Raw genomic sequence first — 25,950 nt, 5'->3', positions numbered from 1 at the left:
GTGAGAGTGGATATCCTTGTCTTATTCCTGACTTTAAGGAAAAAGCTTTTTTTAGTTCTTCCCCATTGAGTATGATATTAGCTATGGGTTTTTCATATGTGGCCTTTATTATGTTGAGGTATGTTCCCTCTAAACCTACTTTGTTGAGGGTTTTTATCATGAATAGATGTAGTACTTTGTCAAATGCTTTTACTGCATCTATTGAGATGATCATATGGTTTTTATTCTTTCTCTTATTGATGTAATATATCATCTTGACTGATTTGCAAATATTGAAGCACTCTTATATCCTGGAAATAAGTCCGACTTGATCATGGTGGATCATTTTTTAAAATGTATTATTGGGTTGGATTTGCTAGTATTTTGGTGAGGTATTTGCATCTATGCTCATCAGAGATCTTGGCCTGTGGTTCTTTTTGTGTGTGTGATGTCCTGATCTGGTTTTGGTATCAGGGTAATGTTGGCTATATAGTATGAATTTGGAAGTTTTCCATTTTTAATTTTTGGAAAAGTTTGTAAAGAATAGGTATTAACACTTCTTTAAATGTTTGGTAGAATTCACCTGTGGAGCCATCTGGTCCTGGACTTTTGTTTGTTGGGAGTTTATTGATTACTGATTCAATTTCATCACGTTATCAGTCTGTTCAGATTTTCTATTTCTTCCTGCTTCAATTTTGGTAGTTTATATGTTTCTAGGAATATCTCATAGTTTTGATTTGCATTTCTCTCATAACTAATAATATTGAGCGTCTTTTCATGTATGTTTTGCTCATTTATGTATCTTCTTTGGAGGAATGTCTATTCAAATTCTTTTAAATTGGATTTTTTAATGGTTGATTTGTAAGAGTCTTTATATATTTTGGATACTGGAGTATAGATAGATATCAATAGTTAGCAATAGATGCATTGATATATAATATCTGATGTATGATTTATGAATAATTTTTCTCCTTTTATGGGTTGCTTTTCACTTTCTTCTAAACTCTCTGATGCACAAGCTTTTCATTTTGGTTAAGTCCAGTTTTACTTTTTTCTTATTACTTGTGCTTTTGCTGTCAAATCTAAGAAATCATTGCCTAATCTAAAAATCACAAAGATTTATATCTATGTTTTCCTCTCTAGTTTCATAATTTTACCTCTTACATTTATGTCTTTGATGCTTTTTGGGTTACTTTTTGCATATGGAGTGAAGTAGGAATCCAATTTAATTCTTTTGTGTCTGGATATCCAGTCATTCCAACACTGTTCATTGAAAATTTTGTTCCTTCCCCACCACATGTCTCAAAACCTTCTCAAAACCAAGTTGACTGTAGACACATGGATTTATTTCTAGACTCTCAATTCTGTTTCATTTATCTAAACATCTATCCTTATGCCAGTACTACATAGTCTTGATTACTATAGTCAGCTTAAAATCAAGAAGGGTGGGTCCTACAACTTTTTTTTTCTTTTCTTTTGTTTTGTTTGAGATTGTTTTGGCTATTCTGGGTCCCTTGCATTTCCATGTGAAATGCTATGAAGAATATTGCTATCTTAACAATATTAAGCCTTCTAGTCCATTAACCTGAGATGTTTCCATTAACTTAGGTCTTCTTTAATTGCTTTCAGTGATGTTTCATAGAAGTTTTCTGTGTACAGTATTGTAACATTGATACTTTTTACAGTTTTCCAGTTAATTATAATTTACAGCCAGAGTTGAGAATCATTGCCTAATGTCCATAAGATTATCCCCCAAATCACAAATCTTAGGGTAGCTGTCCATGTGTGGCCCTGCTAAGAACAGGGAAGTGGGGTTTACCTTGACTAAGATGTCCTACTTCTGAGAGATGTCCATTTCATGACATTTCATAGGAAAATCTGGTAGTAAAATGTAATTATACCCTACAAAGAATCCGAGAGTTTCAAAATCTTGAGAGGTCTGAGAATTAATTTATGCTGGCCCAGAGGGGTGAGAGTCTATCTGATTTTAATGTCTACTAAGAGTGAATGTACATTGAACAGCCTTCATCAATAACCCATACCCATGTTAACTAATTCTCCCCTCTGAAGATTTCCTCACCCACTACTTCTGCTTTCCTCTTTATAGCTAGATGTTTAACCCCCTTGGGCTCTCCATCCCATCTGTACCCAAACTATGATATGTCTAAATTCTGATTATTTAACTTAAGGCCATTTCTCAGTGGATCTGAAGAACATCTGTTCACCATTTCTAGTACAGAGACTAGAAAGCCTTTGTTGTTTGTTTTTGTTATTCTTTGGTTGCTTTCTTTTGGGTTAGTTTGTTTTTTTCCTTTTGGCTCTAGATTTCTGCCTTTCTCACATGCAACACCTTCAGGCTTGATAAAATCACTGAAATCTAAAGGGGATTAAATGTCATTTCATATTAATATTACATTTTGTTACCCCACCCATAGCTAAGTGAGGCTATGGATAGCTGGAGACATTGACATAAGATGCTATTGTGACAAGTGGTCAGGTTTTCTCTGAGAAAACTTTGGAATAAATAACATATCAATCCACTTATGACAGTAGTCAACCCCTGACTGCTCAACTTCCTCTTCTTATCTCTAGAACTCAGGATCTCTCTGGGTCCTGCTACCATCTACACCTCTGCAATTCTAGTTTACATGACCACATGACCTCCCTGAAGACTGAAGGGCAGGATAGATTTTCTGGAATACAAATGAAGAAATTATCTCTTCACATAGGACTGAACGATAGGCCCAAGGCGCTCAACTTTTTCCCACTTCACAAATGATAGATGATGCTTACAACCACCCCACTCCTTCGTGCTCTATCCAGACACTGAAAAAAGTCGAAATATTTTATAACAAAGATATGAAAATAGTACTAAGGCTTTTTTCTTGGTTTAATATTAATACATCATTTTATCCATCTAAATAAATCAGTCATTTGGAATTTTAAAAATTATAATAAAGCATGGGAAAATACAGAGCTAGTCTAATTTTTAAACTTTATTTGACAAATGGATAAAGAAGAGGTGGTCTATATACACAATGGAATATTACTCAGCCATCAGAAAGGATGAATATCCAACTTTTGCATTGACTTGGATGGGACTGGAGGAGATTATGCTAAGCGAAATAAGTCAAACAGAGAAAATCGATTATCATATATTTTAACTTATTTGTGGAACATAAGGAATAGCAAGAAGGAAATTAGGAGAAGGGAAAAATAAAGGGGGAGAAATCAGATGGGGAGACAAACCATGAGAGACTATGGACTCTGGGAAACAAACAGAGAGTTTTAGAAGGGAGGGGGTAGGGGATGGGTGAGCCTGGTGATGGGTATTAAGGAGGACATGGATTACATGGAGCACTGGGTATTATACACAAACTATCATGGAACACTATATCAAAAACTCATAATGTACTCTATGGTGACTAAGATAACACAGTAAAAATAACAAAAAAATAAAATACAAGACAAGTTGTTTTTCAGCCCATTTCTCTACACGTATATCAACAGGGTAAGTATTTCAACTGAAGAATAAGCTTAGATAAAAATTGTTTTATCATTTTAATGTGCCATCTGTTGAATTTTTTAAAAATTAGCATTAATATCAATAATATTAATGTAAACATTGCTTTGGTTTGGTAATAATATTTTATCATGTCATTATAATAGAAATGTTCATAGCACCATTCTTGTTTATAAACTACTTATATATACTTTGTTCTTTGTTTATATTCTACTATATATTTATCCATGTTTCTCATTTTTTTACTACGTTATGTTAGTCACCATGTTTCTCATTTTAAAAAAGGTGAGAAATTTTCTCATAAGAAAATGAGAAAACACTCCATTGAAATGGTTTTCAATTTTCCTACTTATTAGTAGTATATCATTAATAAAGGCCAATTTGGGCCTTTAGAGAAACTGAAGCAAGCCATATGACTATCTTTTCTCCTGGGGGGAAAAAAGCACACTACCAACACTAAAGTCACAAGCCACGAAAGAAAAAATTGATAAGCTGAACTTCATTAAAATTAAAAATATCTGCTCTGGGGACACCTGGGTGGCTCAGTTGGTTAAGCAGCTGCCTTCGGCTCAGGTCATGATCCCAGTGTCCTGGGATCGAGTCCCACATTGGGCTCCTTGCTCAGCGGGGAGCCTGCTTCTCCCTCTGTCTCTGCCTGCCTCTCTGTCTGTGTGTGCTTGCTCTCGCTCTCTCTCTCTCTGACAAATAAATAAATTTTAAAAAAATTAAAAAAAAATTTAAAAAAATATTAAAAAATATCTGCTCTGCAAAAGACAATGTCAAGAGAATGAGAAGAAAAGCTACAGACTGGGAAAAAGCATTTGCAAAAGACACATCTGATGAAGTACTGTCATTCAAAATGTACAAAGACCTCTTAAAACTCAACAATAAGCAATCAAACAACCTGATTAAATAATGGGCCAAAGATCTTAACAGGCACCTCACCAAAGATGTACAGATGGCAAATAAGCATATGAAAAGATATTCCACATTATATGTCATTAGGGAAATGCAAATTAAAACAGCAGTGAAATGCCACTACACATCTATCAGAACGGCCAGATGCAGAACACAGACAGCACCAAATCCTGGAGAAGATGTGTGAGAACAGAAACTCTCATTCATTGCTAGTGGGAATGCAAAGTGGTACACCTACTCTGGAAGACAGTGGGGCAGTTTCTTAGAAAACTAAACATACTCTTACCATATGATCTAGCAATTAAGCTCCTTGGTACTTACCAGAAGGAACTGAAAACTTACATCCAACAACCAGCCTGCCTACAGATATTTTTAGCAGCTCTATTCGTAATTGCCAAAACTTGGAAGCAACCATGATGTCCTTCAGGAGGTGAATGGATTAATAAACTGTAGTATATCCAGACATTTCTTTTTAATGCTAAATGGAGTATTATTCAGCATTAAAAAGAGATGAGCTATCAAGCTAAGAGAAGACATAGAAGAAGCTTAAATGCACGTTAATAAGTAAAAAAAAAAATCTGAAAAGGCAACATACTGTTCAATTCCAACCATATAACACCCTGGGAAAGGCAAAACTATGAGGACAGTAAAGATCAGTGGTTGCAGGGGTTGGAGGTTGGAGGGACAGATGCACAGGCAGACCACAGGAGATTTTTAGGGTAGTGAAAATACTCTGTATGATACTGTAGTAATGGATACATGTCATTATACAAACCCACAGAATATACAACACCAAGAGTGGACCCTAATGTAAACTATGGACTTGGTTTGATTATCCTGTCTCAGTGTAAGCTCATCAACGTTAACAATGTACCTCTCTGGTGAGGGCTGCTGACAATAAGGAAGGCTATTATTATACGTGGGGCAGGAGGTATATGGGAACTCTCTGTCCCTTCTTAATTTTGCTGTGAACCTACATCTACTCTAAAATATAAAGGCTTTAAAGTTAAAAAACTTTTAAGCATACTACCTATAAAAGAAATAATTTTGACTCTGCTCTGATTTTCTTAAAATCCCAAGCTGACACAGTATTTCACTACTATTAGTAAAACATTAATTGCAACGTGCTTCACAGTTAACTGAGGCTAAGTTCCTCTGGTCTAGACTAATGATCTCCATTTTTTTTTTTTTTACATGTACCCATGCAACTAAAAATGTAAGCATGAATACCCCAAAGTTGGTATGTATATTTATTTAAAAATTATATGCATATAACACTGTGCTTACATATTCTGTACACAGAATAGAAGGTTTTAAAAGGTGACATGAAAATATAAATGAAAACTCTAACATTTTTCCTGCAACCGTATGGATTGTGTTGCACAGACTTTAGCAAGTTTATTTTCCCCTCCCACTTCTAGAAAAAAATAAAGCAGGGAGCTATTTGAGAACCCACCAGGGAGTACAATTTTTGGCCTCAAATTTTTCTTTTTGGTGAAGGACCTTAAAACTACTAAAGAGCAGGTCAGATGTTTGCTTATGTATGTAATCTGAGTTATATGGGTGTTAGAAAGACTTTGGGTCCTTCCAGAAGCTTCCAGACCGGATTGATTTTGACCTGGCATGTGAACTCTGGAAAGAAGGTGAAAATGAGTCATTATATAGGCTTGGGCTTTGTCCTTTCTTTCCTCCTTTCTTCCCATTGAAGGAATAGTGCAGAATTTTATGCAGCTTTCACGGTCTTTTCCTTTTGACAAAACACTGAAATGATGAACCTTTCTCAATTGTCTGTAACACAAGGTGTGTCATGAGCTTCTTCATGAGAGTGTCCATTGGCTTTTGATCCTTTCTATGTTTTGTTATTTTCATTATTTAAGTCTCTAGTAAAATTGTATGGAAATTGTAGTCAACCATGGGAAAGCTTTTATTTCATCCTCAAAGGAACTGAACCAATGGCGATTTGTTTACTTTCCTTGCTTTCTTTTTTAAAATAAGGTTTTCTTGGGGCATCTGGGTGGCTCAGTCGTTAAGCATCTGCCTTCAGCTCTGGTCATGATAGAAGGGTCTAGGGCTCCCTGCTCTGTGGGGAGCCTGCTTCTCCCTCTCCCACTCCCCTTGCTTGTGTTCCCTCTCTCACTGTCTATCTCTCTCTCTGTCAAATAAATAAATAAAATCTTTTTAAAAAGTAAAATAAAATAAGATTTTCTTCTAAATACAAAAGCAACACATAGCATAATAAAAAATTTTGGAAAATACAAGAAGAAAAGAACAAAATTAAAGCCTCTTATATTCATATTAACTAAAGATAATGCCAAGCTCATCTCTTTTTCCCCCATGAAAGTAATGTTTATCAAAATTGGGATCATATTGCATTTCTCATTTCATTTCATCCTTATAAATTAATACCTGACCATTGTAACTATTTTTCATGTGAAAATTTTTTCAAAAACCTTTATTTTTAATGAATGCAAACTATTTCATCAAGTAGGTATATTATAATCTAACATTCCCTTATAGTGGATGCTTAGGCTATTTCTAATGTTTTTGTGTGTGCTTTATTGACATTGACAAATACAATTGTATATATTTAAAGCATTCAAGATGATAATTTGATATACATATACACTTTGACATGATTACCATGATCAAGGTAATTAACACATCCATCCCTTCAAATGTTTAATTTTCTTTTTTTTTTTTTTTTTTGTAGTGAGAATGCTTAAGATTGCTTTCAGCAATCTCCAAGACTGTGTTATTAACCGCAGTCACTGTGCTGCCTCAGAACTTATTCTTCAACTGAAAATTTGTGTCCTTTGGTCTACATCTCCCCAATTTCTAATTTTTTGATGTCATTTTTGCAGTGACAAGCATCCTTATATGGATGTGTTTTATTACATATCATATTATTTGAGAGTGATGGATTCTAAGAAACTTAATTCCTTCCTTAGAAAGAATCTGAAAATTAATAATAATTTGGATAATATTATAAAAATGTTTTATAGAAAGCAGCCACTAATTATACATCTATTAATGAAGGATGGAAATGGATGTCACTCAGCATAATTATGAGTACTGAGTATTATCTCTAAAACATTTTCAAGGGGAACCTGGGTGGCTCAGTGGGTTGGGTGTCTGCCTTCCACTTCCTTCATGATCCCAGAGTCCTAGAGTCGTGGGATCAAACCACACATGGGACTCTCTGCTCAGTGGGAGCCTGCTTTCCCCTCTCCCTCTGCCTGGCTACTCCCCCCTGCTTGTGTGCTTGTGCACTCTCTCTGCACTAAATAAATGAATACAATCTTTTAAAAAAGAAAAAAAAACTTTACAAAAATAAATAAATAAAACAGTCTCAAGAGAGGTTGACTGAAAAGGGGCATGAGAGAATCCTTTGTAGTTTTGGAAGTATTCTGTATCTTGAATACTTGGTTTGGTTTGTGTGGTTTCACTCTGTGTGTGTGTGTGTGTGTGCGTGCGTGCATAAGCATGCATGTGGGTCAGAAATCATTGAATTTTACCTTTAAAATTTGTGTCCCTTACTATATGTATTTCTCAATATTTTTTTACATTGTATGTGTGTTTTATATTTGCCAACTTGACAGATGGAAATAGTATATATATTTTTCATCTTTCCAAGTGCATTACTATGCCTAAAAGAGGGATCACCAAATTTCTTTGTTTGACCACTAGTACATTTTTTTTCACTAGTACTTTTTTTTGTTTGTTTGTTTTTTGTTTTTTTACTAGTATTTTTTTTTAAAGATTTTATTTATTTATTTGACAGAGATCACAAGTAGGCAGAGAGGCAGGCAGAGAGAGAGGAGGAAGCAGGCTCCCCGATGAGCAGAGAGCCCAATGCGGGGCTCAATCCCAGGACCGTGAGATCATGACCTGAGCTGAAGGCAGAGGCTTTAACCCACTGAGCCACCCAGGTGCCCTACTAGTATGTTTTTAATAACAGAATTTTCCACTGTGGTCAATGAGTGAAAGCCTTATTTGCATTGCGTCTGTAAATCAACATTAAATCTCCCTGGCAGATATTCCTTTGGAATGTTGTGGCTCATTATCTCTTCGGTTTATTCATTGCTTTGTTCAAATGCTGTTTTGGCATATTTTCCAGACAACATCAATAAAATATTTTTTTAAGATTTGATTTATTATTTATTTATTTATTAGAGAGAGAGAGAGAGAGCGCGCACACAAGCACAGAGAGTGGAAGAGGGAGAAGCAGGCTTTCCGCTAAGAAGGGAGCCCCATGCAGAACTTGATCCCAGGACCCCAAGATCATGACCAGAGCCTAAGGCAGGCACTTAACAAACTGAGCCACCCAGGTGCCCCTATAAAATTCTTTTAAAGAATATTAAAGCTTTGAAACTCTAGGTACAATACCAGAGTTTTTAGTATCTAGAATAGTGTATCTCAGACTTGAATCCATGTACAAATCCACCTGGGATTCTTTTTTTTTTTTTTTTTTTTAACATACAGCATAAAATTCACCATCTTAGCTATTTTTAAGTGTATAGTTCAGTAACATTGGGTATGTGCACATGGTTGTATAGCGGATCTCTACAACTTTTTAATCTTGCACAACTTTTGTGGCACCTGGGTGGCTCCATTGATTAAGTGTCTGCCTTCAGCTCAGGTCGTGAGCCCAGTACCGAGCCCTGCACGGGGGTCCTTGCTCAGCGGGGAGCCTGCTTCTCCTTCTCCCTCTGCTGGTTGCTCCCCCTGCTCGTGCTCTCTGTCAAATAAATAAACAACGTCTTAAAAAAAATCTTGCACAACTTTATAACTACTGGACGACAACTGTCCGTGTTCCCCGTCCCCCAGCTCTTGGCAACCATCATTCTTTCTGATTCTGTGAGTTTGACTATTCCAGATCCTCATATTAGTGGAATAGTATGTATTGTGTATTTGTCTTTTTGAGACTGCCTTATTTCATCTATCATAACGTCTTCAAGATTCACCCACATCACTGCATGTGACAGGATTTCTTTTTTAAAGGTGGAATAATATTCCATTATATGTATATACTACATCTTTTGGTGAACACTTGGGTGGCTTCCACCTCTAGATTATTGTAAATAATGCTGTAATAAACATGGGGTGCAAATACCTCTTCTAGGTCCTGATTTTATTTATTTGTTTTTTGGATATAGACTCAGAAACGGGAGGGATTGCTGGATCAATTGGTAATTCTATTTTAAATGTTTTAGTAAATTCCATACTCTTTTCCATTGCAACTGCACCATTTCATATCCCCTCACCCCCAACAGTGCACAAAGATTCCAATAGCTTTACATCCCCACCAACATTTGCTATTTTCTGGGTTTTTGTAGTAGCCATCCTAACGGGTGTGAGGTGTGGTTTTGATTTGCATTTTTTTAAATGATTAGTGATGTTGAGTATCTTTTAAATATGCTTGTTGGGGTGCCTGGGTGGCTCAGTGGGTTAAGCCGCTGCCTTCAGCTCAGGTCATGATCTCAGAGTCCTGGGATCAAGTCCCGCATCGGGCTCTCTGCTCGGCGGAGAACCTGCTTCCCTCTCTCTCTCTCTCTGCCTGCCTCTCCATCTACTTGTGATTTCTCTCTGTCAAATAAATAAATAAAATCTTTAAAAAAAAATAAATATGTTTGTTGGCCATTTGTATATCTTCTTTGGAGAAATGTCTGTTCGACTTTTTGTCTGTGTTTTAATTGGGCTACTTATCTGTTGTTGTTGTTGAGTTGTAGGAGTTCTTTATATGTAGTGGATATCGACTCCTTATCAGATATATGATTTGCAAATATTTTCTTCAGTTCCATAGGTTGTTTTTGGTTATGTGGGTTGGTTATTTTGTTGTTGTTATTGTTTGATGTACAGAAGTTTGTTTTTTTTAAATATTTTATTTATTTGATAGAGCTCACAAGTAGGCAGGGAGGCAGACAGAGAGAGAGGAAAGCGGGAGCTCTCTGCTCCCCGCTGAGCAGAGAGCCTGATGTGGGGCTCGATCCCAGGACCCTGGGATCCTGACCTGAGCCAAAGGCAGAGGCTTTAATCCACTGAGCCACCCCGATGCCCTGATGTACAGAAGTTTTTAACTTAGATATCCCATTTGTCTATTTTTGTTTTCATTCCCTGTGCTTTGGTGTCATATTTAAGAAATCATTGCCAGGGATGCCTGAGTGGCTCAGTTGGTTAAGTGTCTGCCTTCCGCTCAGGTTATGATTCTGGGGTCCTAGAATTGAGCCCCACAGCAGGCACTCTTGCTCAGCAGGAGCCTGTTTCTCCCTCACCCTGCCACTCCCCCTGCTTGTACTTTCTCTCTCTCTCTCTCTGTCAAACAAATAAATAAAATCTTAAAAAAAAGTCATTGCTGGGCACCTGAGTGGCTCAGTGGGTTAAGCCTCTGCCTTCAGCTCAGGTCATGATCTCAGAGTCCTGGGATCGAGCCCCACATCGGGCTCTCTGCTCAGCAGGGAGCCTGCTTCCCCCCCTTCTCTCTGCCTGCCTCTCTGCCTACTTGTGATCTCTCTCTCTCTCTGTCAAATAAATAAAAATTAAAAATATATATATCATTGCCAATTCCAATGTCATGAAGTTTTACCCTGTGTTTTCTTCTAGGAGTTTTATTGCGTTAGGTCTTTGATTTATGTCTTTGATTCATTTGGAGTTGATTTTTGTATGTGGTATAAGGTAAGGGTATAACTTCATTATTTTGAATGTAGATATCCAGTTTTCCTGACATTTGTTCAATGTCTTTTCCTCATTGAATGATCATGGCACTGTTCCTGAAAATTCTTTGGCCACGTATGTGAGGGTTTATTTTGGGGCCCTCTATTCTATTTTACTGATCTAATTTTCTGTCTTTATGCTGTACCACATTGTTTTGGTTGCTAAAGTTTTGTAATAAGTTTTAAAATCATGAAATATAACACCTCAAACTTTGTTAATTTTTGTTTTTTAAAAATATTTTTATTTATTTATTTGACAGAGAGAGAGAGATCACAAGTAGGCAGAGAGGCAGGAAGAGTGGGGGAAGCAGGCTCCCCGCTGAGCAGAGAGCCTGATGTGGGGTTCGATCCCGGGACCCTAAGATCATGACCTGAGCCGAAGGCAGAGGCTTTAACCCACTGAGCCACCCAGGCGCCCCTGTGTTTTTTTGTTTGTTTGTTTTTTTAAAATCAAGATTGTTTAACTATTTCAGATCTGTTGAGACTCTATATGAATTTTAGGATGGATTTTTCTATTTCTACAAAATACACCATCGAGATTTCGATAGGAATTGCACTAAATCTGTATATTGCTTTGGACAGAATGACATGTAAACAATATTAAGTCTTCCAGTCCATTAACACAGATACCTTTCTAAGCTTTCTCTCTTATGAGCAGTTTTTACATATCTTTTACCCTTTCAAGGTCATATTGGTATTTTTCATTTTCAGTGTTTATGAACTCTTTATATATTAAGGATATTAATGTTGTCTCATTATCATGGCAAATATTTTCCCCAGCAATACACTATCAATTTATAGAGTATTTCTGGACTATAAATGAAGTCAAACCCTTTTTAAAATGTATTGAACAATCATATTTCCCTTTCTTGTATTTTCTTTTTTGCAAATTATCTGTTCATACCTTTTTCATTTTAAATTACAGATTGGCATTTTTTATAATTTATCTGAAAGAGTTAATTTTATGTTATAGTAGACACCTATTGGTCTAACTGCTTAACACCCCTTGTTAGGAATTGGCCTCTTCTCTATCCATACAGTTGCAGTGGGGCAACGTGGTTTCACAGTGAACTTCTGACCCCCATCTCCACCCTGGCCACAGACAATTGGTCCTGGGATAGATATCAGTCCAGACTCAGTTATTCACAGCGTTCCGTAGGAATTCGGAATAGAACCAACAGAGTCAGGTCATTCACTTTCCCAAGTAGCTGGGAAACCTACAATAAAACTTGGATGCTTCTGGGGACTATTTGATCACCATGTGCTCTGGGAAACAGATGGGGATCTGTGGAAAAAGTTAAGTATGAAGTAGAGAATCCAGGGAGTGAGTGGGACAATATTAAATATTGATAATGTTTTGGAGCCGATTCTAATAACTGAGATCCGGCTGCCTTTCCAACCTCAGTCAGTTTTAATTTAAGTTAGCTCAAGTGGTTCTCTGGCAATTATATTAAAAAGTACTAGTTAAGGGTGCCTGGGTGTCTCAGTTGGTTAAGTGGCTGACTTTGGCTTGGGTCATGATCTCAGGGTCCTGGGATTGAGCCCTGTAGTCATTGGGCTCCATGCTCAGTGGGGAATCTGCTTCTCCCTTTCCTTCTGCTCCCCACCCCCCTCCCCCACCAGCTCATGCTCTCTCTTTCTCTCTCAAATAAATAAAATCTTTTTTAAAAAGTGCTAGTTAACAAGTATTTTTATTCAGTTATTTAACAAGTAAATACTGAGTACTACCCGCAGGCACTGTTTGTCTAGGAGCTAGACATATACAAACAGTCAAAGTAGACAAAATCCTTGCCCTCACTGAGCTTGTATTCAAGAAGCAGGCAGACAGAAAACAGAGAAACAAGTGAATGTGTAGAATGTCAGTAGGCATTTGTACCATGGAGGAAAATAAAGCAATCCTTTGGGGGAGGGGCAACCCTAATGAAAAAAAGAATGACATAGAGGTCTGAAGAAAATGAGGGAGAGATCCTTGAGACAGAGGGAAGGGCAAGAGCAAAGACCTGGCAATGGGAGTGTGCGGGATGGGTTCCTGGCACAAAATGGCCGAATGTGGCTGGGATAGAGTAATAGAGGGAAAGACCAGACGAAGGCAAGATCAGAGAGGTGGCCAGAGGGTCCTGAGGCCGCTGCAGACTTTGGCTTCTACTTGGAATGAGATGGAAGGCGCTGGAAGGATTGAAGAGAGAAGTGATCTGCCAAGTTGCAAAAGGATCACTCTGCCTAAATGTCTTTGTCATACATCATGAAGAAGTCTTTTTCAATTCTGCCTTTGTTTAATTTGCATGATATTTTTTTGCCATATAGAAGTGAGACTGCGGGACTGTTTAGGCTCCAGGAGTCACCATTCTGCCTCTGTAATTGTGTAACCCAGAAGCCCTGTAAGAGTTGGGTTCTTCTTTTTTTAATATGCTCAAAACATGATCTTTCCTCCTATTATCTCTTTCTTTTTTATGTTTAGAAAGTCCTTCTCTAAAAATATCACTTATATCTTAATCTGTGTTTTCAGGTAAAATCTTGTATCTTACAGTTATATGAAAAATTTTGAACCCCAAACATTGGAATTAGCTGTGTTTTATTTTCCTTTTCCTATAACAATTTAGAAAGGTATCATCTGTTGAATAATTCTTTCTTTCATCATTGGATTAGGATATTTTTCTCAAAAACATATACTGATAGATCTTTCAGAATTATGTTCCTTCTGCTGTATTAGTTTTTCTTTTCATTCCTGTATCGGTACCACAACATTTCAAAAAATTGATGTTCTGTGTGATATTTTAATTTTTGTGTAACAAGAGAAATGTTGATTTTTCTCACCAGTCTATTCTTTCATGTCCTCAAAGTCCAACAAGAAAACGAAATTCCACTACGATTTTTCAATGGGACTGCCTTAAGCTTATAAATTAATTTGAGAAGGATTTATCTTTATAACAGCCAGTTTTTTCACCCAGAAATATAATCTATGTCTCCATTTATTTCAACTTACTTCTGTGTATTTCCTAATAACATTTTGGTCATACAGTTCCCGGATATTCTAGGATGCTTTATGCTTTTTTGCTGCTATTGTCAACATAATTTTTTTCATTGGTGTCTTGCAATCAATAATTGCTTATATATTGGAAAACTAAGCATAACTCTGGATATTTTACTCAATTTCACTTTATTTGGGGGGGGGGTCCTTATTTAGTCCTACATTTATTCCTTAAGTATGTCTTAGTAATAAAGTTTTCTGTAAGAAAGTACTCACAGTTTCCTTTAATTATCTATTTCGTAGTCTTGAAACACCAACTAATGGAAACCATGACTTTGTCATCTCAATACACTAACACAAATGCAAATTCTTGCTTAATAAGTCTATATTTCTTTAAAAAAATTTTTTTACATGAATTTGGCAGATATATAAGTGGGATCCTCATATTAACAACCATGAAGCCTGGTTTTTTTTTCAAATTAACTTATTATTATTTATTTGATAATTATTTCTATTTATAGTTATACAACAAATGCAGGAATATATCTACTTATAAGAAATTGGATATTATAAATGAACTGAAGTCCCTACTCTGTCTTCACCCTCTATCCTGTCCTCTCCAGAAGTATATATCTTTTCCAGAACTTTTTCCAATATATTTACTTTCAGAAAAGACACAGAGATACTCAAATTTAGTTTTACTTTCTATTTTTCAATACATAACTATTGTCAAATTGTACATATTATTCTGTAATTTACTTTTGTAAATTGTAAATCCCATCAGTACTTCCTTCTTCCATGTTGCGTGGTATTCCAAATATGGTTACATTAGTATATTAGCCATCTCCTATTCATGAATATTTTGGTTGTTTTCTCTGTTTTTGCAATCATAAGACATGTTGTAATGAATACCTTGTGTGCTTCCTAGAGAACATAGTAAGTAGTAGAATGTCAGCTGAAATACTCTGATTTCTCATTGAGTTCCTTACCTACTTTCAAGGTCTTAGATCATTTTCATTATTTTTTCTATCACTAAATAGTAAGCAGTATTGAGATGCAGAGTTATCCTCTGAGACTTGAATTGGTTAACAAGCTGACTGGGCTGTTGTTTTCTTTATTGGAGAGGGTGATTCCTGGAAACCTCATGCAAGCAAGCTCTGCTGTTTGTTTGTTTTTTTAAATATTTTATTTATTTATTTGACAGAGAACACAAGTAGGCAGAGAGGCAGGCAGAGAGAGAGAGAGAGAGAGAGAGAAAGAGAGAGAAGCAGGCTCTGCATTGAGCAGAGAGCCCGATGTGGGGCTCGATCCTAGGACCCTGGGATCACGACCTGGGCTGAAGGCAGAGGCCTTAACCCGCTGAGCTACCCAGGGGCCCCTCTGCTGTTTGTTTTTTACCTTGTGCCATTTGGCTTGGAACACTTCTGGAGTTGCTCATCTAAAGGAATGACTGTTTCTGGGTACAGGTTATTTGGTGGTTTTTAAAACTCGGACACGGGCCTCTGTTTTTGGAGAACTAGGTTCTGTGTACCTTGTTCCCCCATATAAGGGAGCCTTATGTAAAGGACCATTCATTATACCTCTCGAATGGGCCATAGGAGAGAAGCGATTTCACTCCAGCCCCCTAGTTATTATTCCAAGGCATGGGTCAGAGTTGAAGTCAGGGAGAAAAACATTAATCTTACTCCTTTTGCATGGCTTAAACTCTGCCCTCCCATGTCTCATCAGTTTTATGGATGATGTATGCTTTTTTGCCGCTATTGTCAACATAATTTTTTTCATTAGTGTCTTGCAATCAATAATTGCTAGATCACCCTAAATACCCCTCACCTTGTTCCCTGGTGTATTTCTCCTTTACTACTCATTTCTTTATCCAATGCCATGTGCACTTGTTATTTTCCCACCACTTTAGGCAAAGCCTAGAGTAGCCTATACACCTGGCCTTAGGAGAAGGATGATGGAAAGGAAATATTGTAAAATATCTTTGATTAATACAGAGTAAATTTCAGCTAACAAAACCTTAAAATTACTTGCACTTTGGAGTCCTATTGTTCTGGGTTCAAATTCCAGCTTTATTTGTTCATATCGTAATAAGCAAATATTTGCCATCAAGCTTAAGACCTTGAGCCAGAAACTTCAACTATTTGAGTCTCAGTTTTCTCATCTCTGAAATGGGTAAATAATATGTATCTCACATACAGTAACATGGGTATATGAGCATGGAGTGAGCACTCAACCAGTGGCAGCTACTACCTTTATGGCGAGAATTTGATAGGAAACACCACTAGGTGACATACTTGTTTCTGTGTTGATTTAGGCAGATCTTGCCTATCATTCTAAGGCCCAACAAGAGCCTGAATTCTCCCAAAGTATGTTTCGGTTGGGTTACTCAGACTTCCGGGATGAATGCAGGGAAATTAATCAAGCATCTTAATACGATCATTAACAATACTCCTGGAAAGAAACACCTTACTTACGGTTCCCAAAGACTTCTTTCCTGATTTATGACACCAGGGTACGGCATTCTCACAACAGCCTAATGTGGTCATGGCCCTCTGCTGCTTCAAGCTTGTCCGGCCTAAACCTGTTAGCCCGGTTGAGAGATCTCAAACCCTCTGGACTTGCTTCTGTCTTATGTGTCTTGCAATCTGTAGTCCACCTTCCATTCAGATTCAATTTTTTTTCTGGAACCCAATGTGCTCTCATCCTCAGGCCGCAGCTTTTTCTGTCTGGTACACACTTTCTTCATCGTAGTGTCTAACTTTTACACATTCCCTCTGGGTCACTGCAAATGTCATTTTCTCTGGGTAACATTCTTTGACTTCTCCGAGGTTGGATACCATATAGTTCTGTGCATTCCCATCATTTTCAGTGCCTCATTAGGAACTGTGCTCCTCCTAGCATTGCCACGGTCAATTCCTTGGTCTGTATCCTTGACTAAACACTAAGCTCTTTGAGTGCGGGAACGGGGCACCATCTCTTATCGCAGACTGCCACACAGAAGACATCCAATCCATTCTTGAATATATGAATAAAGACTGTTAAAGAGCAAAAATTCAACTGGGTGAATTTGAAGATCTAATTGGCTTTATGAAGCAATTTATGAAACCCTGGGCAGCCCATCTAGCGAGCAGCCTGAAGTTGTACAAAATGGAAGGTTTTTATAGGAAGGAGGGTGGACTGAGGAGTTATTAGCAAAAGAAAAGAAAAGGACTATTGTTTCAGGCAAGGTCACTTTCCCTTAGGGGAAGAGCAAGGGGTCTTATCATGCAAATTACCTCATCTCCCTTTGAGGGAGAGGGAGAGCCCAGTGACAGATGACCTCCCTGATGCTTATCGAAAATTCAGGACTGACTGGTGAAAACATTTCTGAAGGAGGTTTAAATTACAATTAGTTTAGGTATTAAGCCCTGTTTGGGGTCTTAGCCTAAGTGACGCCATTTTGGGCCTGTGGCTTTCTCTTCAGCAATAGATTGGAGCTAAAAAAGGATGTATACTTTTAGTATAATAATCTGACCAGTTTGTCCAAGTAGAAAATTTACAGTGGGGAATTGTGGGAAGTAAGATCAGGAAATAAGTTCATTCCAGATTTCAGAAGCTTTTAAGAGTTAAATTAAGAGTTTGATCTTTATCCTATGAGCACTGAGGAGTTATTAAAAAATTTACCTGCATGAAATTACATGATTATAAGTTTATTTAGGAATATTAATTTGGCAGTAAAGTGCTTTATGGAGAAAATGAGTAGAGATTGCAATGGGAGATTAGACTTGGAACTTCAACTTTGCACATAACAAGCTAAAAAACTGAGAAACTGTTGATAATTGTGACCTTTGAAAAGCTTTGTAAGAGCCAAGTCTTCTTACTTCTATCCATTTTTTTAGTCTTAAACGTATTTCTGTCTACTGCAATCTAATACAATGGCGTGCATTTTACTAATGGTCAGTAACAGTCTCTAAGTGAATGAGTGAGGTATATAATAAAGGACAAATGCCCAGGTTTTGGCAAGGAAGATATGCTAAGACTTGACTGGTTGTAGTGGAAAGGTGTCAAGTAGTTAATACTTAGAATAATTACTATTGCTAGAAATAGATGAACAGAAACAGGATCCAGTTATGGAAAAGGTGAGCCCAGAAGTCCACACTTTTTGAGTGTCTTTTTCCTAGAAGGGAAGGACAAAAAGCAGTTCATTACATAATATCCTTAGCCTGCAAAGCAGTTCATAATATCCCCACTGTCCTTCTCACCTCTTTAGTAGCAGGAAGGAAGTTGCCAGAAGGTTGAGTGAGTCACCCACAGTTCTAAAGCCAGGAAGGCATGCCCTAGAGGGGCCTAACACACTCCTGACATGGTTATCCGTGGCTAAGATCATGAAGTCCCCTGACTTGTACTGAAAAGCAAATACTGATTTGAATAAGAGCTTCCTGACACTCTGCTTACATTAGCTCCTCTTCAGCTTTTCATCTAGGTTGAAGGAGATGAAATTCAAATTACCCGCAGTGTATGTATACAGCAATAGTAGAAAGGAAATAAAAACCATGCTGCTCTTAGTAGAATCTTCTGGGTGGCTATTTTCAGGGAAGGCCCTCTTGGGTAACGAAGTGAAATGTTGCAAAAATGGTTAAATTACAACTAAAGGGAAGGGTGTAGGTGTAGCCTGGTGATATGTCATCTAAGCTGGGGTTAAGTAAATGGTAATCACCCTCCACGCAGGTTTAACCAGTGACATTTTCCCCAAGGCATAAAGATGTTGACTTTCATGCATACTTGGCCAAGGGTCTGTGGATGTTGCTTGCCAGCTGTGAACCATATGCTGCCCACCCAGATAGCCTCTGGATCTCCGTTCCCTCACAAATGCCCCAGCTAGGGTACCCTCATGTCAATGAGACTCGCTGTGGCATACATGGGGTATGTTACACATTCACACAAAAATATTGATAGAGTGCCTTGTATGACACCATGCTAAGTCTATGAGAGGTGGGAAAGAACCATAAATACCAACACAACTAAAGCATTCCCTGAGCCTAAAAGGAATTTACGATCTACTCAGGCAAAGTGCATCCCTCGAGAAGAAAAACAGCACAAACTTTTAATAGAGCATTATAAGAGATGTGGGGATCCCAAGATACTCTGTCCGCACTCGATAATATGTCCAAAAATCAAGAGGTGACCTGAGTTTGTAGGACAGAGATAGAGCTTACTTTTTGTTGGAGGGAAGATCTTATGGAGGAAAGCTGAGCAGGATGCTTTTGCTGTTCTTATTCAAACCTGGCCTGAGGCTAAGCTAAAACATGCCAGATGAGTCAAGGGGAGATAAAACCATTAAACAACAGAGTGCCTGGCTTGCACAACCCAACATCCGCACTTGAAGCCTTTTCCTCTGCGTGACCAGTTCTGATACTGCATAGCCTCAACCTAATATTGCAACCTTTACTGTGCTGAGACTTTAAATTCACTGAACTTACTGTTTTAGGACCGGTAGGAACTTTCAGCTGTCAGTTATGAAGGATTAGTCAAACCCCTGGATAATTAATAAACCAGGAAATGGAAGCCATTTCACCCTAGAACTCAGGATTGTCGAGGCACCTCAGGGAGGATCCTGGAGACCAACAGAACATGCTAGACCAGATGGGTGACCCTAACCTACAACTCTGAAATCAGACCAGAGGTCAAAGCCTGCCTTTTCTGTGCAGAACCTTGGTGGGAAGGAAACCGTCTGAGATGGGATACAAAGAGTGTTCTCTGCTCAGTCCCTCCTACAAGGGGGGGAAGACAGTTGGAGGTATAGAACTGTTTAAGGTTGCTCATCTTCTATTCTAATCCAGAAACCCTGAGAAATTAAAAATACCATAAAAGCTTTCTAACATGATGGTTATTATAGAGCCTTGGAGATCAACCAAGGCCTTTCTACTTAAAGCCTAGGGCAGCTGTTCAGCATACTGAGAAAGGGCTCCCATCTAAATGGTGAGGTGTCGGACATGGGCAGAATGAAGGAAGTGATTTCAGGTTAAGAGCAAATCCTCAGGACTGGTACCACTTGGCCTCTTATTCACCCGCAAACTCCTTTTCCCTCAAGCTTCAGCTCCTCTAGAAGTCTTCGCTCACTTTGAGCCACCTCGTTCCCTGCCCCACCCTCCATAATTGCATATCACATGGTAATGCAATGAGTCATTCAACCACATAAATCCCTCTTTAGACAGTGAATTCAGGGAGGGAAGAGACATCTTAATCACTTTCTATTCTCAGTGATAGAATTCTACATGTCTAATATGTCATAAGGATTCAATAAAAGTTTATAGACAGGGCGTCTGGGTGGCTCAGTGGGTTAAGCCGCTGCCTTCGGCTCCGGTCATGATCTCAGGGTCCTGGGATCGAGTCCTACATCAGGCTCTCTGCTCAGCAGGGAGCCTGCTTCTTCCTCTCTCTCTCTGCCTGCCTCTCTGCCTACTTGTGATCTCTGTCTGTCAAATAAATAAATAAAATCTTAAAAAAAAAAAAAAAGACAGAACAAGTCCTTGGGAATAATAAGTTGATAAAGTTGTGGCCCAGGGGTCTGTTTCTCAAACTGGAGTCCTGGGGCTCCAGACAGGTGTTCTGCAGGCCCCCAAGGGAATGTAGGGGAGAGCACTCCCAAGTGTCCCTTCTCCTCCTGTAAGGGTCTTTGATCCAAGTGGTTCTGCTTTTGGGTCTTTTAAATAACAGGAGTTTGTTTGTTTGAAAACGGTTTCAAAACTGCCAGAAAAGTCCTGGAGGTAGAAAAAGGAAGAGCCTTTGGGACTATATGATTCAGTACCAGTGGGCTATTGTTACAGGATAAAGGGGAGGCAGGCCACTCAGTAGTGTTGCGGAACAGGGTCGTAGCCACAAGACTGAGTGTAGGCTAGTAGAGAGAAGACCTATAGAAGGAGAAAAGTGGTCAAAGAGATCTTCTGAATTACTTCTCAAGGACCTCCATTTGGTCATTGGCTATGGACGGCTTCGCCCTTATTCCTTCTCTTGCTCTTCCCACTGTCTCACTCTATATTCCAGCTGCTCTTGCCTCAAATACAACATGATATTTCTTGCCTCAAGATCTTTGCACAGGCTGTTCCCTCTGCCTAGAAAAGTTCTTTCCTGCACTTCTTTTCTGGGCCAGTGCTTCCTTGAGTTTCCATTGAAATGTCTCTTTCTCACATCCTACATCCCTCAACCTAGACCAGGGTGGATCCTTTGTTCCCTGGATTTCTGATTTAATGGGCTTATCACAATTGCAGTAGTCTGTTCAGGGACTGCTCCTGTTCCCCCAGATGGATTTTAAGTTCTGAGAGAAGTTCACCACTATAGTCTCTGCACCTAGCACAAATTCTTTAAAAAATGTGATTGGCAGCCTCTAAAATTGCCCTGATGATCCCTACCTGCTAGTATGCACAGCCTGAGTCATCTCTTTACCTGGAGTAGCTTGCTTCAAACCCATAGAACTCAGCACTGTTGGCTTCCATTATTAGGCCACCAAAGATGGTAACTTCCATTTTCCTGATTACCTTCTCACTTTACATGCTCTGATGAAGCCAGTTCATGTGTTGGAAAAGCTCAAGAAATCAAATCCAACAGCCACAGGAGCTTAGGAGGAGATGCTTCCCCCAGTCAGCCTTCGGATGAGATCAAGGCCCTGGCCAACATCTTGATAACAGCCTTGTGAGAGAACCTGAAGCAGAGGCCCCAGCTAAGCATGTCTCAACTCCTGACCCTCAGAAACTAAGAAATAATAAATGTGTAGTGTTAAGCCACTAAGCCTTGGGTGGTAATTTCTTACACAGCAATAGATAACTAATAAGACAAATAAGTGAATAAATCAGTAAGTGAATGAATGAAACTGAAGATCTCACTAAAGGAAGGGGAAGTTAAGACTGGGTGGGGAGGAAATGGTCCGATGTGCTAAGACAGAGACACTTGGTGATGCTTCCTGTTTGATCATGTTCCTCTCAACTGTAGAATCTGAAGGCGGGGCTTGGGGAAAAACTTGTCCAAAGTTTTCAGAATCAGAAACCCATAATATGAGTGGACATTTTGTATGCCCAGGCACTATCTGATATCATTCATGAGAATTTGTGTTTGTAGATGAAGAGCAAAGATACATCCTCAGTGATACCAGTTTGGATGCAATTTATATCAAAACATACAGTTTGGCTTGGGAGGCCTTTATTTGAAGTGGCTGTATTTCAAATCTTGATCCAAGCGACCCTCTTTGAGAATCTTTGTCTCATTTGCATTTGACATTGAAAATGAAAACAGCATTAATAAATTGGACTAGGTGAGTGGTCTTTGGTTGGGTCTACAGTGCAGATATAAATAATATAAAATCCTTGATAAAGCTATAAATACTAGCTTTATCAATAGCTCTCATACTTTATAATTTTCCACTGCATTTCTGAATGCTGACTCTTACCTTTTTCCTAGATTGGTTTCCTCACTTCAGAGTGATAAAAGAGTACAAAATGTAATGATGTACTGTGGTGTGCATTCATGTTCCAATGGCCAGTTTTAATGGAGGCCTACAAAGAAGTTCCTTTCCTACCTTCTTAAATCTCTTATTTTTCCTGCCCAGTTCTATATGGGAACTATAACTGATTATGAAATTTCCCTTGGGTTAAGCTTGTTTCAATAGGAACTACTAATTCCATTATCACTAAGGCATTGTAACCTGCCCTAACATTTAAAGTTTATTTACTTTCAGATATAGGGCATTTTTTATTCCTATTATTTGTAATCATTTTCTTTTTTTTTTTTTTAAGATTTTATTTATTTATTTGAAAGACGGAGATCACAAGTAGGCAGAGAGGCAGGCAGAGAGAGAGAGAGAGGGAAGCAGGCTTCCTGCGGAGCAGGGAGCCCGATGCGGGGCTCGATCCCAGGACCCTGAGATCACGACCCGAGCCAAAGGCAGCAGCCCAAACCACTGAGCCACCCAGGCGCCCCTGTAATCATTTTCTTAATCTTGTCCTAGAAACCAAATCCTATTACAATTGCTCATTATAACAAACTCATGTTTGCTTTCTGGAAATGCATAAATGCATTTAATGGCACAATATACCTTTGTACGTATCCAAAAAGAAATGGAGAAATTCGAAGCAATTTGAATGGTAAAATCTTGAAGTTAAAGATGAGTTATGGAGTGCTTATTTGAGTTACAAACTTCTTAAAGTTTAAACTTCATTACTGGGGCCCCTGGGTGACTCAGTCAGTTAAATGTCTGACTCTTGATTTAGGCTCAGGTCATAATCTGTGGGTTGTGAGATCGAGCCCCACATCAGCCTCTGTGCTGAGCAGGGAGTCTGCTTGAGATTCTCTCTTATCCTCTTCTACTGCCCCTATGCCTGCACATTCTCTCTCTCTCAAAAATAAATAAAATAAAATAAAAATAAATTAAAATAAAATCATTATTTGCAGAGGGATGCATTGCACTATTCCTTAAAATGTCCGGCTCTTGAACAAGCTGCAAGAGCAAGAATCTATTTTTTTAAGCTTTTGAAATTCCAGTATAATTAACATACAGTGTTAGATTAGTTTCAAGTATACAATGTAGTCACTCAACAATTCTATATGTTACTCAGGGCTCACCATGGTAAGTGCACTCTTAATCCCCTTCACCTGTTTCACCCTTCCCTCCACTTACCTCCCGTCTGGCAACCATTGGCTTGTTTTCTATAGTTATGAATTTTTTTTTTTTTTGATTTGTGTCTTTTTTTCCTTTGTTAATTTGTTTTGTTTCTTAAATTCCATGTATGAGTGAAATCATATGGTATTTGTCTTCCTCTGACTGATCTCAGTTAGCATTATATCCTCTAAATCCATCCCAGTGGATGCAAATAGCCAGATTTCTCTGTTTTACGGCTAATATTCCAAGACCAAGAGTCTTTTTTTTTAATTCTTTATTTTTATAAATATATAATATATTTTTATCCCCAGGGGTACAGGTCTGTGAATCTCCAGGTTTACACACTTCACAGCACTCACCAAAGCACATACCCTCCCCAATGTCCATAACCCCATCCCCCTTCTCCCAACCCCCGTCCCCCCAGCAACCCTCAGTTTGTTTTGTGAGATTAAGAGTCACTTATGGTTTGTTTCCCTCCCAATCCCATCTTGTTTCATTTATTCTTCTCCTACCCACTTAAGCCCCCATGTTGCATCACCACTTCCTCATATCAGAAAGATCATATGATAGTTGTATTTCTCCACTTGACTTATTTCCCTAAGCATGATACACTCTAGTTCCATCCACGTTGTCACAAATGGCAAGATTTTACTCAAGACCAAGAGTCATGAAGCTGCGGGGTACTAGGGGCCACCACCAAGAGGTAACGGATCAAAAATGAAGACACAGTAGCTGTGAAATTGTAACAGGAGTGTTCTGGGGCTGGAGAGGCACACACCTTATGCTCAAGTGGGCTGGGAAAATAGCCTGTGAGTTTCTCACAAGCTCTCACCCAGAGTGACCTTGGTCTGCTCCAACAATTCAAACAGTGCTTGAAGGAGAAGGCTTAGTCTCACCAGTGTCCTTGCTCTCCCCTGTGCTTCCACAAGATAGGATTGTGGGGAGGGGTGTATGAACTGAATTATCATGAGACTAGAGTAGAGAGGTTTGGAATCCAAGAAATATCCCTGGATGCTTGGATCCCCTGCCTTCCCTCCTGACCTTTGCATACAGCTAAGTCAACTGTGGGTGTGTTTCAACAACTGGCCTCTTGGCTAGGATTCGGGAGTGATTCCTGGCTACCTTGGTTCTCCAGACTTTTGTTAGTGTTAAACCGCTCCAGTCTGTCTTCTATCTAGATCCTGGTCTAGGTCATTAGCCCATGCTCTCTGCTATAGGGCCATATCCCCTTGTCACAGAGGGCCATTCTCTGTGACATTCTTAACTCAGCTACTTTCTTCCCTCTCACTCCATCAAGGAAATTCAGGAACCCCTCCATACCATATGGACACCCAGTCACTGTGCCAAGTTTACTTAGGAGTAGCTATCTCCTAGGTTTGCTGTAGGACAGGTTGCAAGGCAAGCTCATCCCAGAGTCCAAGTCGTAAATTAAACAGAACAAAACAAACAAAATGCCCCTGTCCTTGGCATTACTCCTTACAACTCCCCAGACTTCCCCTAAAACAGAGAGATAGGGAACGTCCAATTGACTTCCTGCCTCAAGTGACTCTAGTTCCTCTCCCCACTATTAATTCAGGCAAGAAGAAGAACTTTTTTTGTTGTTGTTGTTGTTGTTTTTAAGATTTTATTTATTTATTTGACAGACAGAGATCACAAGTAGGCAGAGAGGCAGGCAGAGAGAGAGAGAGAGAGAGAGAGGGAAGCAGGCTCCCTGCGGAGCAGAGAGCCCGATGGGGGGCTCGATCCCAGGACCCTGAGATCATGACCCGAGCCGAAGGCAGCAGCCCAAACCACTGAGCCACCCAGGTGCCCCAAGAAGAAGAACTTTTATTTCACTTTTCAGAATACCTGAAATCCCCTTCTGTCATATCGTTTTCCTTGCCAACTCCAGCCTCAAGATCCCCTTCTGTTGTATCCTCCACCTTGCCAGCTCTAACCTCAAGGTTGAGATGTAATGACTGATTAGATAGCATATGAGAAAGATTCACTTACCCATAAAGGAACTAATTCAGGAGGCATTTTGAAATATTACACCTCTTCTGTAAGTCAGCAGGAAATATGTCATCTGATTTGGAATGAAAAGTGTAACTTGATTCTTTAAATATACTTAGAAATTCATTGGATGCCACATATGTGTCAGCCTTTAAAAATGATGAGCTTTCTGCCACTCATTGTATGATTCTATTTATATGACATTCAGGAAAAGGCAAAACTATAGGGA

The sequence above is a fragment of the Mustela nivalis genome (assembly GCF_964662115.1).
Source record: "Mustela nivalis genome assembly, chromosome: 5".
Lineage (NCBI taxonomy): Eukaryota > Metazoa > Chordata > Mammalia > Carnivora > Mustelidae > Mustela > Mustela nivalis.
The sequence above is the reverse complement of the archived record's forward strand: the minus strand, read 5'-3'. Positions refer to the sequence as shown.